Source organism: Bactrocera neohumeralis, chromosome 5, assembly GCF_024586455.1.
Source record: "Bactrocera neohumeralis isolate Rockhampton chromosome 5, APGP_CSIRO_Bneo_wtdbg2-racon-allhic-juicebox.fasta_v2, whole genome shotgun sequence".
Classification (NCBI taxonomy): domain Eukaryota; kingdom Metazoa; phylum Arthropoda; class Insecta; order Diptera; family Tephritidae; genus Bactrocera; species Bactrocera neohumeralis.
The window spans coordinates 23,213,145-23,231,144 of NC_065922.1; the positions used below are offsets into that span (position 1 = coordinate 23,213,145).

General features: G+C 34.7%; 1 protein-coding gene and 1 non-coding gene across 2 annotated transcripts in view; both read right to left on the reverse strand.

Annotated features, from left to right (window-relative positions):
• The window catches only part of LOC126758615 (high mobility group protein DSP1), a 273,973-nt gene that overhangs the window by 160,140 nt on the left and 95,833 nt on the right, over window positions 1-18,000 (reverse strand). The gene's annotated exons all lie outside the window — the stretch shown is intronic.
• On the reverse strand, window positions 17,326-17,399 carry Trnar-ucu (transfer RNA arginine (anticodon UCU)). Its single transcript has one exon. It is a non-coding gene; the product is annotated as a tRNA-Arg (tRNA).

Consider the following 18,000-nt stretch of genomic DNA (forward strand, 5'->3'; position numbering starts at 1 on the left):
CCCGAGCTGAAATTGCCGCTCCGTGGAACCAATTTTCAGTCTATCGAAGAGATAAAACAAAATTCGCTGAAGGAGCTGAAGACCATGATCGGGATACTTTGAAGGTAAGACAATAATACTGATGAATAATTAAATATTTTGGGTGATATTTAGAATTTCCGGGTACTTTTTGTCAGAATATACGAAAAATTGGATAAGACGGTGGCATGCTTGTATTGGTCCATAAGTTCGTATTAAAGACGATAGTAAAGATTTGTATTAAAATTCGTGAAAATGTGGTTTGGTAATTCCTTTCGCAAGTTGAATCTACGTAGCTTAACATGAGAGCTTTGGTAAACACCTTATAACATAAAAAAAACTATCGCTGACATAGTTATCATACAGCAAATATGCTCCTTACGCTATAAATTGATTAGCTTGAAATTGCATTATGGCAGCCATAAAGCTTAAAGCTGGCTTTCTTTCCTAATTTAAAAAGTGTTTTTTTTAAACAAAAGTGATCATTATAATGGGAATAAGTCATATGTCACTGTTAATGAGTGCTCGCGAAACTAGATACCTTGACATTCCTAATCCTTCTTCAGGATATCAAGTGTTACTTGAAGAAGAAAGCAACAACTAATAACTTAACTTCAACTAATAATTCAATAATTTTTAACACTGAAAGCCCTAAAATAATTTCTAAATATATGCCAAACTTGTGATTGCTTAAATAAACAACTTTTCGCTGAAGTTTACAACTTTTGATGACTATATTGATAAAAGATAATAACTTCATTTTACGACAACTTAACAACACTTGTAACGTAACCATCATTTCGCTGCCAACGACGCTTGCTAATTGCTTAATTTCGAGCCAAAGCATGCATAAGCAATAAGATTAAAATCACATTTGTTGCACAAATTCACAAAATTCGCCATCAACTGGCGCAAACTGGCGTATAAATGGCATTTCACTTGCAAGCGGCAACGCCGCCCACAGCACGCCGCGCGCAACCACGCCACTCAAGCACATAACCGCATCGCACATTACTATCAGCGACTTAATGAAAATTGCTCAATTGTTGCATGGCCAAATGCATGAAAACTGGGTGTTTGTTTGGTGCTGTGTGCGCATGTGTGTTTGTCAGCAGTCTTATCTCAGGGGGGGTATGAACGTTTGACTCGGCACCCATTAAATGTTCGGCGCCTCTTCGAAGTTGTTGTGTCGCAGCTGCTGCGCTTCTCTAGTATTTACTTTACTTGTTGTTATTATTGCTGTTGTTGTCAAGATTTTGTACATATTGGTGGTGATGGAGGGGGTTTGCGGGGGTGTATAGCAATCTCTCATAGTAATTTTCTCCAAAGCTGCTACGGCTGCCACCAGCAGAGGGCATATACGGCTATACTATGTATAAATATGTGCGTGTGTGCGCCATAGTAGCTCAAGCGTTGTAGGCTCTCACAGTGTACCTCACAGTGCAGCCCACACTCGGCAAATGCATCGATGGCAAACGATTGCAACGGAATCTCTAACTAACGTGAGCCGCCAAATAGCAGCCTTTGGACCAAGCGTATCGCTTGAGGGAGGGGTGATGCAGTGGGGGTAACATAACCGTGCGCGGTGCTGAAGGATGCATGGGTGTACAGGTTGAGTGGACATGTTAGGCGCGTAACCTGTATTTAACTTGTCGATTGAGTTGCTCATGTTGCCGATAATTGGCGTTCATGGCAGGCGGTCGAACATTGGCCGGTAAATGTTGTTGTTCGTGTTGCTGTTGCTGCTGTTGCTGTGCTGGTGTTATTGGCGGTATTTTGGCTGCACTTGATTACCAGTTATCGTGGCAGGCGTACACGGCCCGACAAAGAGGCAAGCCCATACAAACCGTATAAGTATCGTATATGAGCGCCCATGAGTAATAATAATAAAAACAAGCAGCATTTATATTTTTCTACCTGACTTTACGGCCACAGTTGCGACTGTGCAGTCGATGGACCCCAACGCGCGTAGCTGCGGTAGTGGTTGGGAACTTTTTGTAGCGTTGGAATTGTTTTTATTGTTGTCGATTAAAAACGTAAACTGCGTTACGCCTGCAACAACCAAACAACAACAGCAAAGGTGGCACGCGGCACAGGTCCAATGCAACAACAATAATAATAACAGCCACTAAAGTAATAAAATGCGGCATCGAAAACGTGCGGCGATACTTTAATTAGTTTTCCTTTTGATATTTGCTCACTTGCTGCAATATCAAGCATCAAGCTTACGAGCCGGCCGGCCGCTTGACTGCCTGGCGTCAGTGTCGCACAAATATTGACTGACGTGCGCAGAGGCTGAAGGAGGCAGCTTTTGCCCGTTGGCGGGGAATTTTAATTGAGATTTCATACGAAAGGTCGAAAATGCATCATTAAGCTTGTCGTAAATTAATTTTGGCTGTAATTTCTTTTAAAAGATTTTCGGTAAGTGATAAAATAGCGGTTATGAGGTGGAGCTGGAAGGTGGCTAACTCATGCTATGGAGTTGCCGTTATCGTGGTGCATGATTGGTGGAATGTAAATAAGTAAACAAAATATGAAGAAGATGAAAGCATTAAAATATGCGATAAAGAAAATAAGTTATTGGCATAATTTTTAGATTGATGAGGCAACTTTAATTAGTTGCATGTGAAAGTGCTCGCGATGAACTTGGCCCTATTAAAGCAGGTATTGTGAGTTCAATGATTTTTAACACAAGTTTAATACATATATTAATATAATAGAAACATTTTAATTAAAAGAAATAACTTTTCTGTGAAGCAAACTTTTTTTTTATAAAAAATATAGTTTTCGTGATTTTAATAATTAATTTGATAATGAAAGTATATTTCTTTGCATTTAAATTTTTTTTATTAATAAATAAAAAATATTATTGTAATAATCACTTACTTGTAAAATACTTAAGAGAGAGAGTATTCTTTCCGCTTTCTGGTACATGTGTTACTACTTATGTGATATTATACAAATTTGATTGATGTTGCTGACTGCGACTTAATTATATGAATTTCTCTAAAAACACTTGTTTTATATTTCTGGCATAAAAAGTCCTTATGAAACATTAGATACACTACACTACACTTTTTTCACTTCCCACCATATTGATTTAATATATGCACTTAATATGCAACACCTTTTAACTTTTTTTTACACAAATAACCATATAATACCTAATTATAAAAACTATATATTGATTCCAAATTTTCAATTCTTTTGAATATTTTGTAAAATTTTTGACAGTTGACATATTTTTTAATAATTTTTATTAATAATTTATTTTAATATTTTTAATATTGTAATGTGGGCAAAAAATAGTAAGACTTTTTAATTTAAGTTTCGCGCGAAAACCTATTCCTTGAAATTTTTTTTAGGTTGGTATGACTGTCAGTGACATCTGTGCCAAATGTCACATAAAAATAATCAATAGTGTTTACTATACGCTTGTCTTTCTGAAGTACATAAAGTGCATTCCTCGACTTTTACGATGCGTGAAATTATTCAACAAAGAAGTTCCATTAAATATTGCGTAGGGAATCAAATTTCTGGTGCTGAAACGCTAAAAATGTTGGATAAGGCCTTTAGTGATAGTGCTTGTCGCGAGCAAGTGTTTTTGATTGGTACAAACTATTCAAAGAGGGTCGAGAACGCGTTGACGACGAACAGCCATCAACATCAACTGATAATCAACACGTCAATAAAATAAAGGAATTGATGCTTGAGAATCGACGATTAACAGTCGGAGGTAAAGGTAAGCCGAAGCCGAAAAAACCACGTCAAAGCAGGTCAAAAATCTATGTTAGGTTGACTGTTTTCTTCGATCGAGGTGTGTTGCACTCCGAAATCCTTCCCATCGGCCAAACTGTCAACAAGGAATACTTCTTGATTATTATGCCTCGTTTGTGCGAAGCTGCCCGGAATATGGGCCGACAACTCTTGGTTTTTGCACCACGATATTGCACCGTCATTGATTTTCCGTGAGTTTTCGCCAAATTTTCCACTAATACCGTGCCGCAAAAACCGTATTCGCCGCTATTCGGCAAACTCAAATGACCCCTCAGGGAATCGTTTTGAGCAATTGAAGCTATTTAACGTGAATCCCTACGCGCATTGAAGATTATTCCGAAATTTGACGTTTATAACAGTTTCGAGGATTGGAAAAAAGGGGCACAAGTATTTTGAGACCAATGAGAAATTATTTGGGGGAACGACATAGATTTGGAAGAATAAATTGAGAATTTTAAAATATGAACAAAGTTTTACTATTTTTCGCTCATAGTAGTATACTTTTGTTATCAATAAAATTGGGGTATATCAATTTTTTAATTAAAAAAAAACGATTTTTTTTTTATTTGAAGTTGATTCGGCATACAGTTTCGAAGTTATGAGGGTATTTGTAAGAGTTTTTTAATTCAGAGTAATCAATTCCTAAAACTTAAAATGCGTTATTTAAAGTCGGTGAGGAATATTTTTCCGAAGAAATTATCACACGCCCTTTTTACAAATATTTGTCAGGTAATGATCAAAGGAATGTAATTTACGATAATAATTCCGTTTTTTAGACACCCTGGACTGCAATTTATTACATAAAAATCAACTTTTATTTTGAAAGCCGCCATTTTTCCCAAAATCTAAATTTTGACAGAGGCCCCTCCCCCGAGTATCGGTTAAGGAAAAAGAGAATCCAAAACTTTTAAAAATAAACCGCAAAAATTGGGTTTTTCTGTCTTCAGTGCGGACATAAGATATTCAGTATCGAAATTTAATGATTTTATTTTCAAGTTATAATATTTTTTTTTTAATACGCAATTTGATTTTTTTAGTTTCAGTTTCAAGTTTTTATTATATTTAAACCCTTTCCCCTTAGTATTTTAAACAACATTATTGTTTTCAACGATAAAACTGATTGCTCTTTGGTTGATAAATAACCACATTTTTAATAAAAAATAATACACATTTGATTTTAACATTTAATGACACCTCTTTAACATTTGCACGAACGTATGATAACGAGCATTTACTTCATTTACTCACAATCACAAACACATACAAACTAATGCGAGGCGAGTACTCGTCGCCGGCACGAAAGTTGCTGCGAGCACCCACTCTCCGTTCTTCGCATATTAAAAGGTTTTTAACACAGCCGGAGCTTAACATTTCACATTATTTGATTGAAAAATATTACTACTTTCGATTTATTAACATATAATTGTATTTATTTCACAATTTAACACAAATATTAACATTTGCGTTTATGGCCGGTGCGCAGCCCTTTTACTCGTTGATACAAAAGCGCAGGCTCTCCTCACTTTGCACAATAAAAGGCTCAAAGCAACAACTGCACTTATTATTTCACAAACTGTTATAGTAAAATTATACTAATTTCGTTTAATCGATGTTATAACTAATTTGTTGCACAATTAAATGCAAATATTAAATATTCACTTGTAGTTGCTGAGAAGTGTGGGTTTACTCGTCGGCGGAGAAGGAAACTGTCAAGAACAAACGGAATTAGCAGACAGTCAAAGACGGATGCAGGGATGCAGTCGTTTTATAAAGTATTTAAATGTGGAAATGAAAAACTAATCAGATTAATAAAAAACTTATGAGAACGGTTGATTATACATATGTATTCTCAAAATTATTTAAAAAGATTTTAAAATACGTTTTTGTTGTTTTATTGAAAAAAAAAATTTTTTTTCTTTTAATAAAAATTATTATATTAAAAACAATTAAGTAAAATAATATTAACATATTTCTAGTGTAAAACAATAAAAAAATATGTTTTTTTAATTAAACATCCGAAGCTAGTTATAAATAAAATGTTTAAATTAGCATGAATTGAAATTGAAAAGAAATCTTCTTTTGGAAAGTGTATCTTGTTATTTAATTTAATTTTTTTCATTATAGTGTTCAGAAACGTGACAACCGTATTGAAATATATTTTCAAAGTGAAGTAATTTATTAGTAATGCATTCCGCATGATTTTATTTTCACTATTTTCTTACATTAAAATTATTACAAATAAATATATAAATATAATTAATTAATTATTAACTTTAATTTCTAAGGTTCTTTTTAAACATGCGCATACAACTCTGCTCAACGAACAAGGCACAACAACTTCGCTCGCTGCACATCCGTTATTCGTCAGTTTCCTTGCGCGTGTGTGAAAAATTTTGCTGCTAAATCGTAGTGAGTGCAAAACGTGGAATTTTGTTCGGAAAAAAACTAAAATTAATACAATTAGTTGCTAAATTAATAAATTTAATCATAATTAATTGAATTCAAGTGAAAAATGAGTGCGGGCCATTGTTTTTATGTGTTTAATTCGCGAGTGAAAAGTGAAGTGAAAAAGTGCGTGCTGCTAGCAGCGCTGTTAACGCCTGACGCTGTTCAAAGTGTTGTTGGTGAAGTGTAAGCAATGGAGAGTGACATTATTTTGAACATTTCTCGGTTAAAAAGAAGTTTGGCTGAAATAAATAATTAAGTTAAATGGATTTCGGTTTTATATTTAGTAGAATTATGCATATTCTATTGCCGAACGAACATTTATTCCATAGAAAACTTATCTATATGCATGTATGTACATGCAAAGTTGAGAGCAGCGCTGTTAAATTCCCTATTCGCTGCACATCCGTTATTTGTCAGTTTCATTGCGTGCGTGTAAAAAAGTTTGCTGCTAAATCGTAGTGAGTGGAAAATTTGGAATTTCGTTCGGAAAAAAGCTAAAATTAATACAATCAGTTGCGAAATTAATAAATTTAATTATAATTAATTGAATTCAAGTGAAAAATAAGTGCGGGCCATTGTTTTTATGCTTTTAATTCGCGGGTGAAAAGTGAAGTGGAAATGTGCGTGCTGCTAGCAGCGCTGTTAACGCCTGTCGCTGTTCAAAGTGTTGTTGGTGAAGTGTAAGCAATGGAGAGTGGCGTTAATTAGAACATTTCTCAGTTAAATAGAAGTCTGGCAGAAATAAATAATCAAGGTAAGTGGATTTCTGGATTATATTTGGTAGAATGATAATTATTCTTTTGCAACGAACATTTTTCCATAGAATTCTTGTTTAAATAGTATGCATGTATGCGCATGCAAAGTTAATAGCAGCGCTGTTACTCCTCTACATTTATAAACAGTTTGAAAAGCCCTGGATAGTAAATTGTCTAAAATATTTCTTTTTCAAGCGGTTATATCCACTTGTGAATTTCAAAAACCCGATTTGTTTTGCATATATTTTTGAAAATTTGAAGTTGATCCGGATAATGTATGTGCGTATGTGTAAGAGTTTTTTAAGTGAAGAAAGTTTCTCTGAAAAAGCGAACGGTAAGCTTAGAAATTTTCACACGACCTTCTGAGATTTATCAGGTACTGATTAGAGGAAATAGATTTTGACAAGAGTTTCAATTTGTTAACCCACAGTGAAGTGTAATTATTTACACAAATAAGAGATCAATTCTTTGACTAGTCCTTCGATTATTATCTGAACTCATCTGTAGTAATAATCATATTTATTTGGTTTTGAGAAATTGGAATCATTGAAAACTTAAAAATCTTTTTACTTTTTCGGAGGTTCGTAATTACTGAGGCTACCTCAAATTTCAATCCTATTAATTTATATTTCCGTATGTATTTACATACATATATGTACATATTTCGTTTATAGAGCGTGGGTTGACGATAATAAACTGCTATAAAAGACAACATGTTGCATTGCATATATGTACCTAATCTAACCAAAATCGAAATTGCGAAAGTTGCAATGCAACCGAGTCTGCTTGATTTCATTGCTTATAAATTTCAAATATAATTTCCTCTTTTTTTTTATATTTTCTGCCGCTCATTAATCTGTTAGCAACATTTGGTTTTTAGCACTTTCTGTTAAATGCAATCCATGCAAATGTTTGTTAACAGCTTGCATTCCACTCGTTTCTTTAGCACGACTGTTGCTAACGTGATTTTTATACATGAGCACCTGGTGAAGAGAGCGAGAGAGTATGAGTTAGTGAGAGTGATACATATGTTGGGAAACATTTACCTATGTTGATTGAAAGATTACGTGTTGTTAGCAACAAATTCAAATGTTGCAATGTAGTGAGAATAAATGAGAATGTATGTTAAGTGATATTGAGTGCAATTAATGCGTTTGAAATAAAAAAAATCAATAAACAAAAATATAAATAAATAAATAAATAAAAAAATAAAACAAAACTAATTAAAAATGAATTTAAATTAAATCAACCATTTATAGAGGATTTTTATATACAAATTTCAATAATTAATTTGACTTTTACGGAAGTAATAAAAAATTTAAATATTATTAATAGTTTAAATGTTTTCATGAACTTTAAATTTTACACTATATGTATAATTTATGTATAGTTACATATAAATATGTGTGTATTAATCATATTATGTACATAAAGTTGGTTTTGAAGATTTTTAGTCGGTTTGAAAATATTTTTGTGTTATTTTTTAATAAAAAATATAAAAAACTTATCTAAAAACTTCCAATTGAATTTGTTTTTGTTGATTCATGCTTATATTTGCGGTAACAATTCTTTTAGCGCGAACCGTAGATTGTTTTAGACATTTACTCCCCACTAAATGCGCCACTTCTTAATCTTTAGCTCTACTGCTATCTTAAACGGCAACTGATAGCCTAATTATGCAATTGCTTTCAAATGAAGATAAATAATATTGTGGTTTTGCATTTCTGTACACACTCAATCATAATCAAGCTAATCACAGGATCAGAAAAAAAACAATAATTTTTCGATCAAACTATTTGCGTTACCCATATTTCAAGAGTGCAAAGCGGCAAATCCTGCATGAGTTGGCGTACAGGGATTAAGCGCCAAATGACCAAAATACGCATTCATATACATACAAGCATGGGTGCTACACTTGTACACGTTGGCTATATTAGTCGTGTTTGTGTTCATGATAAAAGTATACCGTCAACGACTACTACGTCAAAATCACGCAACTACAACAATTAATTACAATTTATTACAGTCTATTGAACTTGAAAAGACCAACAGAGGAGTGAGTAGAAAAGTATGCGCAGAGCAAAGTGGCCAGCAGCAGTGAGGTTTAAGCGACCGAAGCTGTGCCATAAATTATAACAAAAACTCAGTCGATTGAAAAGCGAAGTGGCCAATTTGCCTGAGCCTGAACCTGAAACTGAGTCTTGTCGAAGGAATAACCAAATAAGTGGGAATATTAATATACTTATGAACACTACAGCACGTTTGTGTGAGTGTGTATGTAATTAAGTATGTGTGTGTGTGACTGTGAGTCTGTAATTCTGTATGCCTGACATATTTATTTGCCGAGATGATTGTTGGCTTATTTTTCATTTACAAACTGCCTGCCATTCAATGAGCCACATCTGTTCAAATTTTCTCATGTTGTTGTTATTTTATTGCGCGGTTGACTGGTGGTCAATAAATGTGCGCAAATACCAACCAAAAAATTGTCAATACAATAAATTTATAAATAAATCGAGACCAAAGTCACTGAGCACAAGACCACACACACACACTTTCAAACATACAATATTGCCATTCTAAATACGTTTGTAGCTTAGAAAAGCTCATAGCGGCGTCTAGCGCCCACAGCCTCTATACCCAAAGCGATTTGTCCATTACAATGGCATAGTGTTATTGTTGCCACGCAAGCGATAAGCAAAGAAAGCAAGCGTGAAATGACAGGGTAGATAGAGGAAAGGCCAAAGTGTTTGTTTGCATGTACAGTGTAACGGTAAAGTTTGAAAGGGGGAGTGAAAGTGTTCAACTCGAGCGCTGGAGTAGTAAAAATGGCCAAGTCTAGTGAATTTACTAGGTTGACTTCAAGGCGGCGGTACGCACTTAAGAAGAGCCATGTGGGTGGGTGGGCCACCGCATTTTATTGTTTGAATGAAGGGTCCTTGCAAGTATAGGTTGTTATTATTATTAATATACGAGTGTTTTTTGTTGTTTTTAGTAAAAAAACAAACGAAAATTGTATCAACATTTGTGACAATTTTCCTTTTTATAGTGCTCAGGAGCTTTTCAAATATACAAATAAATACCTTCAAGCTATATCTACATACAGAGACGGAAATACTTACATAAATGCATATACATATAAATAATACTAAAATGTCTTTCCAAGTAGTTACATGTTTGTATGTAAGTTGATATTGCCAACAACCACTTACCAGCGTGTTTATTTCCGTTTCCGCTGCATTCGATTTTCGTTCGCTCACTCACCCACCCAACCACAACGGAAATTTGTTTTCGCTTCATTTTCCTTTCAACTTCGCATTGCTGCTTTTAGTACAAGTAACCTAAGTAAGTACGGTTACAAGTTGATAATAGCGGCATCACTTAGATTTGCTCGCAGCGCCAACTTCTCTTTTAGGACCCACAGTGGTTTCCGCTTACTATTACCCTTGCGGGTCAGCAGCAATGAAGGAAGGATTGTTAGCATTAAAGAGAGCAAAATAAGTGAAAATAGCATACTGAAGCTGGTAGTATCAGGAAAAGTTGGTTATTCAAAGTATATATTGACATAAATAGTTATTTTATAAAAGCAAAAATAACTTATCTATTGTAGATGCTCAGAGGTCTACTTATAGGACACTGGGGAATCACGAATTGCCTATTCGGGGTAAAGGCACCTGCCGTTATATTTTTAACCCTAAAGGCTTGATATAGACGGATATAACTGTTCAAGACCTTTGGAGCCGACCGCGCCAGCGATGATGTCGAAGAAGATGGAATCACTTACTGTATAAGCGTTACGGCGACAACGATAAAAGCAAAGAGCATAAAAATTCAACAAATAAATTGGTTCGCAGGGAAGATGATGCTCTAGCGAAAAATTGGTTTGAATTGAGACCTATGGATCGAGAATGGAAGCAAGGGCGACAACGCATCCAATTGAAGGATCAAGTGCTTAATGAGCTGTCTGCACTTGGTATGTACTTGTACAACTGACGTCACCACGTAAAGGATAGAGGCAACTGGCGAAGGTATGTGTTCTCGGACCAGACTGACCCACAGTTGTAGTGAAAAGGAAAAAGAAGTATAGATATGGCTGAATAGGCATCTGACACAATCTTCCAGGGTCTTATGCTTCAATATGATAGAAGTTAGTTTTGACTAGAGCTTTTGATGAGTCAGTGAGGAACTTTGGAAGAAATAGTAAGGCTTCTGATGGCTTTCATGTTCCCTTTATATGTATGTATATGAGGAAATGGAATAAACAACATTATTTTGGGAAATTCTTGACAACACATTTCGTTTTTCGATTTTTTGAAAGCAACACGTGGATATAACCCTTTAACTCTATTTTTCGGTAGCTTTAATTACTAGAGAATAATTCTTAAGCTTAATTTTAGTATTAATGGAATTTAAAATAGTGAGAAATCTTTAGCCAGCACACAACTGTTCAAAGCTAATTTCAACAACTGTGCTACTCTGGGCATCATTATCACAATTACATATCTACATTTCTCCAGATGATTTAAAATTGCATGACCCTAAATTTTTTTTTGTCAAAGCTCATTTGCATTGGGGTCCATCGGTAGCAGTACCCGCATTTCCAAATTTGAATCTCTTCCATTCCTTGCCCACTATTTATTGTGTTTTTTATTCCATTTACATCTTTTACTTTGCTCCAACTACTTATATCCTCCTTATGACTTCACTTTTACCGTAACTTTAATTTGCAACAAAAATAAATTCTATTGTCCTTATGTTGCGCCTTCACTAATTCTTTGCCTTTTATTTAAACCATCGTTTTGTGCCCACTTTCTCCAAGCATTTACTTTGTGTGACCTTCGTTTCTTTCCTTCTCAACGTTTTGTTCTTATCCTCTTCCTTTCTCATTACTAAATATCATCTGACGACTTCTTAGCCCATTAGCCCTCTTTTACCGGTCATTTGGATTTTCTTGCATGTCATCCTTATAACTTTTTGTGTCATAATGCCTTTGATTGTAGTTTGTCCGGGTAGCGCTTATGCGTTTGCCACCAGTTTCCCTTTAAGGCGTGCTCTCACTCCCATATCCATTACTTTCTTTATTCTTTACCCTCATATTTGCTTTTGCTTTTACAAATTTATTGCTGTAATTTTATTAAACAAACTTCTTTTATTCCTACTTCATCTCACAGGTTTATTATCTTGGTTAAGCTTTTACTTTGTATGTATTTTTTCTTTCTTCTTTATTCGTTTTGGTGAAAAATGAGTTGTTTACATTTTTTATGTATTTAGGGATTAAATAAGGATATATCTGATGTATCTTCTTTGGAGCCTCATTGATTGATGGGCGGTTTCGAATTCTAGTAGATGCTTTTGACGAATTTAGGGTTCGCAGTTAAGCATTCAGTCATCTCTTTTTCGACCTCTATCCGACATTATGGTTGCAAAATATTTAGGTCTATTGGTACAAGTCTATCATTTACACGCTTCATACCCAGAACATTAACGAAAATATGTTGAGTCGATCTATGAGAAATGTTCAGATCCTCTGCTATCCTCTAATACCAATAAGATGATTTTCAAGCACTCATTCTTACACTCTTTCAACGTTATCGTTGTTAACAGATGTGGATGGATGACTCGCATGAGACAAGTTTTCGATGACTAAATGATCTACTCTGAATACTTTGTGCCGCTGAAATACTTGTGTTCTGAATAAAGTATACTCCTCAAAACCCTTCTACACCATTTTCAATTTCTGTAATTTGTTTCTGGTATGATACGAAAACTACACAGTCATGCTAAAAAAAACAAACACTTGTATATCAACTTGTCGAAGAATAAAGTGTCCTAATAGACTTAATATCTTAGTCTCGCAGAAAAATATCCAATATTTTCGTGCTAAAAATTTAGTATTTATTAGTTTTTTCTTGTTGCTATCCCCAGAACTTTGTCAAATATTGTGTGCATTAGAAATGCCAGTCGTTTGATCATGACAAAACTTTTTATGTTACCTTCCGTTCCTTGTCCGTATCCCAGCCCCTTAACTTGACGGCTACTAAGTGTGACAAACAAAAACATACAGCGGGCGCACATTTATCTGCAAGTTTACTTCTTTGTTTAAGTATTTGTTTGCATGTGAAATGTGTTTTGTGCCATAATGACCCAAATACTTTTGTCTGCACCTCGATTACCAAATCCCCTGTGCTCTAAGCCTAATGTCTGCCACTACTTACTATGTCTCTATCATACAAGTATAAACATACATATTGCATACATTGAAGAAGTTGTAAATGCCACCACCCAATAGACGCCACCACCCAGTGGACACCACCTCAATAACAATATCTGCAATATTGTGTGTGACAACCACAACAAATGAGGTCCAGTCAATGCAATGACCGTTCTTAAATAGATAGTCCTTTTTTACAAATTATCTGTTGGACAATAACGGCAGTGACTTGAACTAACTATAAGCCATAATCGAAATCGCCTTTTCAACGGTACATGCATTTAGTTTGCCACTTTATATGTATGTAGATCTGCGCTTAGATCTATCTATGTATGTATGTATGTCTCAATGTTAATTTTTTATTGTAATTGCATTGTCCGTTGTCAACAGACGTTTATACAACAATAACTAAGTGTAAACACTTGAATATGAGCAATTACCCAGCAGTGAAATTAACTAGTTGCAAACTAATGTCTCTATTAAGTAATACCATTTTTGATATTTATATAACAGAAATAAACAATAAAAAATTGATTAGGTCTTTGAAGAAAATACTTGATAAGGCGGAGTGCACGATACTTTGAGACTAGTTCATATCCAGTTAAGAATTTTTAGCCTTTTTCGAAATATATTTCGTTAAAACAGAATATTATTTCTCACCACCAAATAATTGGTACATTGTAAATGTTGTATACACATATGTACTATATAATGTATGTATTTTCAAATAGAATGGTATACTTTATAAGTTGGATCACATATGAAAAAGTTCAAGAATTTTGTTGCTGCAGTCGCTGCCGCTCTCATCGTCTATCTTTCTGTACCATACGTACTCGAAGTCGTCCTTCAGCTTTGGTCGATTCTTACAAATGTCCTTTTCTTTTCAAAAAGTGATCTTTTGCCAGTTCGCTGCCATATAAACTGACCTGTCCAAATCAAGTTCTTGCATTTAAAACATTTATATTTTGCAAAATAACTTCACAATATCCGAATAAATTGTTCGGATCGGCTTATTGTATAGCTACCTCACAAACTGACCAATCAAAATCAAGCAAAACATCTTTTAATACCTTTTTATTCTATAAGAAATGCATCTTTGGAGGGTATTATAGCTTCAGTGCAACAAAAATTAACGTTTACTATTTATTTATCCCAAAAACTATTTGAACGTTTGAAAAGAGGCGAAGTCGGCTATAATTCGGCTTACTTCGTACCTACCGAAATGCAAGCAGCTTTAATAAATTACTGAGGAAGATTAGGTTAGATGGCTGATCAAATATCGCACGTTCTGGGGTTCCATTCCTTGCTAGCTCATCAGTTTTACAATTTCCTGCGATTCCGCTGTGTCCTGGCACCTATACATCACAATCATATCACAAAAACACTCAATGCTATTGATAGCGAGGTTAGACACTCCTTGACTAACCCTGAACGCACTGTTAATGGGTTCAAGGCTGGTATCGCCGCTCTGCTATTTAAGTGAATGGTCATTTCTCTGAAGAAGGCTGCACTCTGGAGCAGGAAATATATTGCTACCTTCAATCTCGGCTTGGAAGACACTGCAACAGTCAGAAAGCCTGAAACTGGAGTTGATAGAGAACTCCTGACAGTAAACCCCTCCACCAACATTCCCCCCAAGCTTTGGCCCCTCTCCTTCAACGGCTTCTTCCACCTACAACTCCCTCGTCGGTATATGGGCAGAGAAGGAGACGCCAGAGTTTGAATTAGGTATCGTTTTTACAATTTTTGTCTTTGCAACAGGTGATGGTTTTAGTATAAAAGTTATTGTTTATGAGGTCCATATTGGAATTTATTTATATTATATATTATTATGAATGTTTACCAGCGACAGTATAGTAGCTGATAGCCAACTTCGTATCCCAATTTTTGGCAATAAATAGTCTTAATCCAAAATATAAAATCCTGAATGGTGCTTACGTTTTTAGTTATACAGAAATCAGTGGCCGTGCGCAATTCAAAAAGCTTATACCATATAGTATCCAGGCCATTAAATGAAAAACTATTCAGCCGCTGTCTTACATAACACAGATAATAAGCTAATTCGCTTAGATGAACATAATAAAAGAGAAAAGTTGTATACTTTCCTCACTTGCTCTCCATCCTCCAATTCGCTTAGATGAACATAATAAAAGAGAAAAGTTGTATACCTCAATGTGTTTGTGGCAGTGCAGAATGCAAGCCTAATTACCTTGGAACTAGTGAAAAACTAGTCCCAAATGTAGGAGCGAAACTTTTACATACCGATATACAATATATTTATGTATATGGACAATGTATACAAATTCAAGCAAAAGCTTCACATTTGAAGACTTTTCATAGGCATTTAATATGTCACCGGACAATAAAATACATTCTCACGCCCTTACATACGCACACATATGGTTAAATGTATTGTTGTAAATATGTATGTGTTTTTACGTATATATCATGTACTCGCATGAAGGGACTCATTGCCATTGTCGCGCCATTTTCTCCGGTCTTTGTCCTTTTGTTTGTTTTGTTTTAATTGTTTGTTTGTTGTCATTGTCCTTTCACTTCATTCCTTTTGGTTTATTTGCCATTTTATGAAATTTCTAAATTAATGATTTTCGTGTTATTGTCAGCGCCTCTTGGACTGCCGTTACGCCCAGTTTAAGTCCTAATGAAGCATTAAAAGTATTGCCTTTTGTTTATGTGTGTTTTCACACTCTTAACTCTTCGCATTAATGCATATTGCTTGTAATTATTTGTTTATTTATGTATGTATGTATGTGTTGGTACAATACACATGTTTGCTGCATTTTAATGGCTTTGTAAAATTGTTGTTTTCGTTTGTTTATTATTATTATTCGTTTATTATTATTAGCCTGCTTTGCTAATGTGGGGGCATAAAATTTATTTGACTGATCATTCATATACATATATGTATATGTAGAGGTTTCCGGTGTAAATTTTATTTACATAATTAAATGTTTAATGAAAAGTGATTACAACTAATTTATTTAAGAGGAAGTATTTGGACAAGAAATTTAATTTTTGCTGATTACTTTTCTCTACGTTGCAGTTCTCCCACGATTGCTTGAGTCTTCTTCTTATTGGCCTAGACACCGCTTAGGTGGTTATAGCCGAGTTTCGCAGTTTGGCGCCAATTGGAGATTCCAAGTGGAACCAAGTTCTTCTCCACCTTTCAAACGGTGTGGAGGTCTTCCTCTTCCTCTGCTTCCCCCAGCGGGTACTGCGTCCAATACTCTCAGAGCTGGTGTATTCTCTTCAATCCGGACAACATGACCTAGCTAGAGTAGCCGCAGTCTCTTAATTCACTGAACTATGCCAATGTCGTCATACATTTCAACGTTCATGCCACGGATGATTTTTTATGCCTGATTGTCATTTGAAATCCTAGTTGATTTATTACGATGAATATTTGTATATTGATTCCATTTAAAACTGCTCGAAATGTCGCCAGTATTTTTGTGGTATTTTCACTAATCCTTGTTCTTAGACGGTCTATGGACTAGTGAGAATATGTGCCACGTGAATCTATGATACTATTGCACCATTATTTCCAATATTATGTTGTCAATTCTATTCTATCTCTTCATATTAAAATATGGTTGAGCAGTATAATTACTGATATGTCCTACCTAGAAGAATGCAATTTTTGTTGTATGATTTTTTTTTCTTGGATAAGAATCCTTCATGCTAAATTTCTTTGAAAAATTTATGTATATTTGTAAAACTTTATATCTTTCGATGATTCATGGATTAGTCATATCTACTTGAGATACTATGCAACTTTTTCGATGTCGGCGGTTCCAATAAAATCAGCTTGTAATCCAATACAAAGAACGTTAAGCATCTGTACGGATGACTCGAAATAAGATAATCGAGTAGGAGATGGTGTCTTCTCTGCTAAACTAGACACCGAAATCGTTTTCAATAGAATAACTTGACTTTAGTTGGTAATACAATATGCCTTCTAAAGACGTTGTGAGACAGGAACTCTACTTATCTATATAAAAGAGCTTTATTTTTAGTTAAATATACTAAGTGAAGTCTACTCATAAGCAAGCGGAATAGCTGCAAAATAATATTTTCACCAAACTCTGGTTAATTTGAGCCCTTGCGGGGATCGAACCCGCGACCTTTGGATTAGAAGTCCAATGTGCTATCCACTGCACCAAAGGGCCGATTAAAAGGTAACGAGAGATCAAAATTTTTGAATAAAAAAATATTGGAAATATGAAAGTCTGTTTTGTAATCTTCAAAGAAGCCACTGATCATATTCCAAGCTCTCACCTGCAACGAACAGTTGTGTGCTGTTTACACAAGTGTTTCAAAATAAAGGTATGAATTGGATGGGACCCAGTCTAGTGAATACTGCCATCTGTTATTAACTTTTTTCTGTGAATGGATGTTATATGATTTTACTGTTAATAATATTATTGCTGTATATGCCGATTGTCCGATTATCTGTCAGTAGTCATTAGACAGATGTGTTAAGGGCTCTGTGGGAAGCTTATCAGAAAAAATTTTGATATGTGTTTTAACATAATCTAGAAAAAAGGTAGTGTTACAAGTTTTTACCCACTTCCGAATGGTCAATACGTGATAAAGATAATAATTGAGCTTTCAGTTTGCTCTACCTAAGATGGTAGAGTTTGTTTGAAAATATAATTTAATGATATTTCATATTTTAGCAAACCAAATTTTTGCCAACGGCTTTAATCAGATATCGCTTTGCTCCATGGGCTCGTAAAAAATTCCAAGAATAGCGGCGTTTTCGAGCCA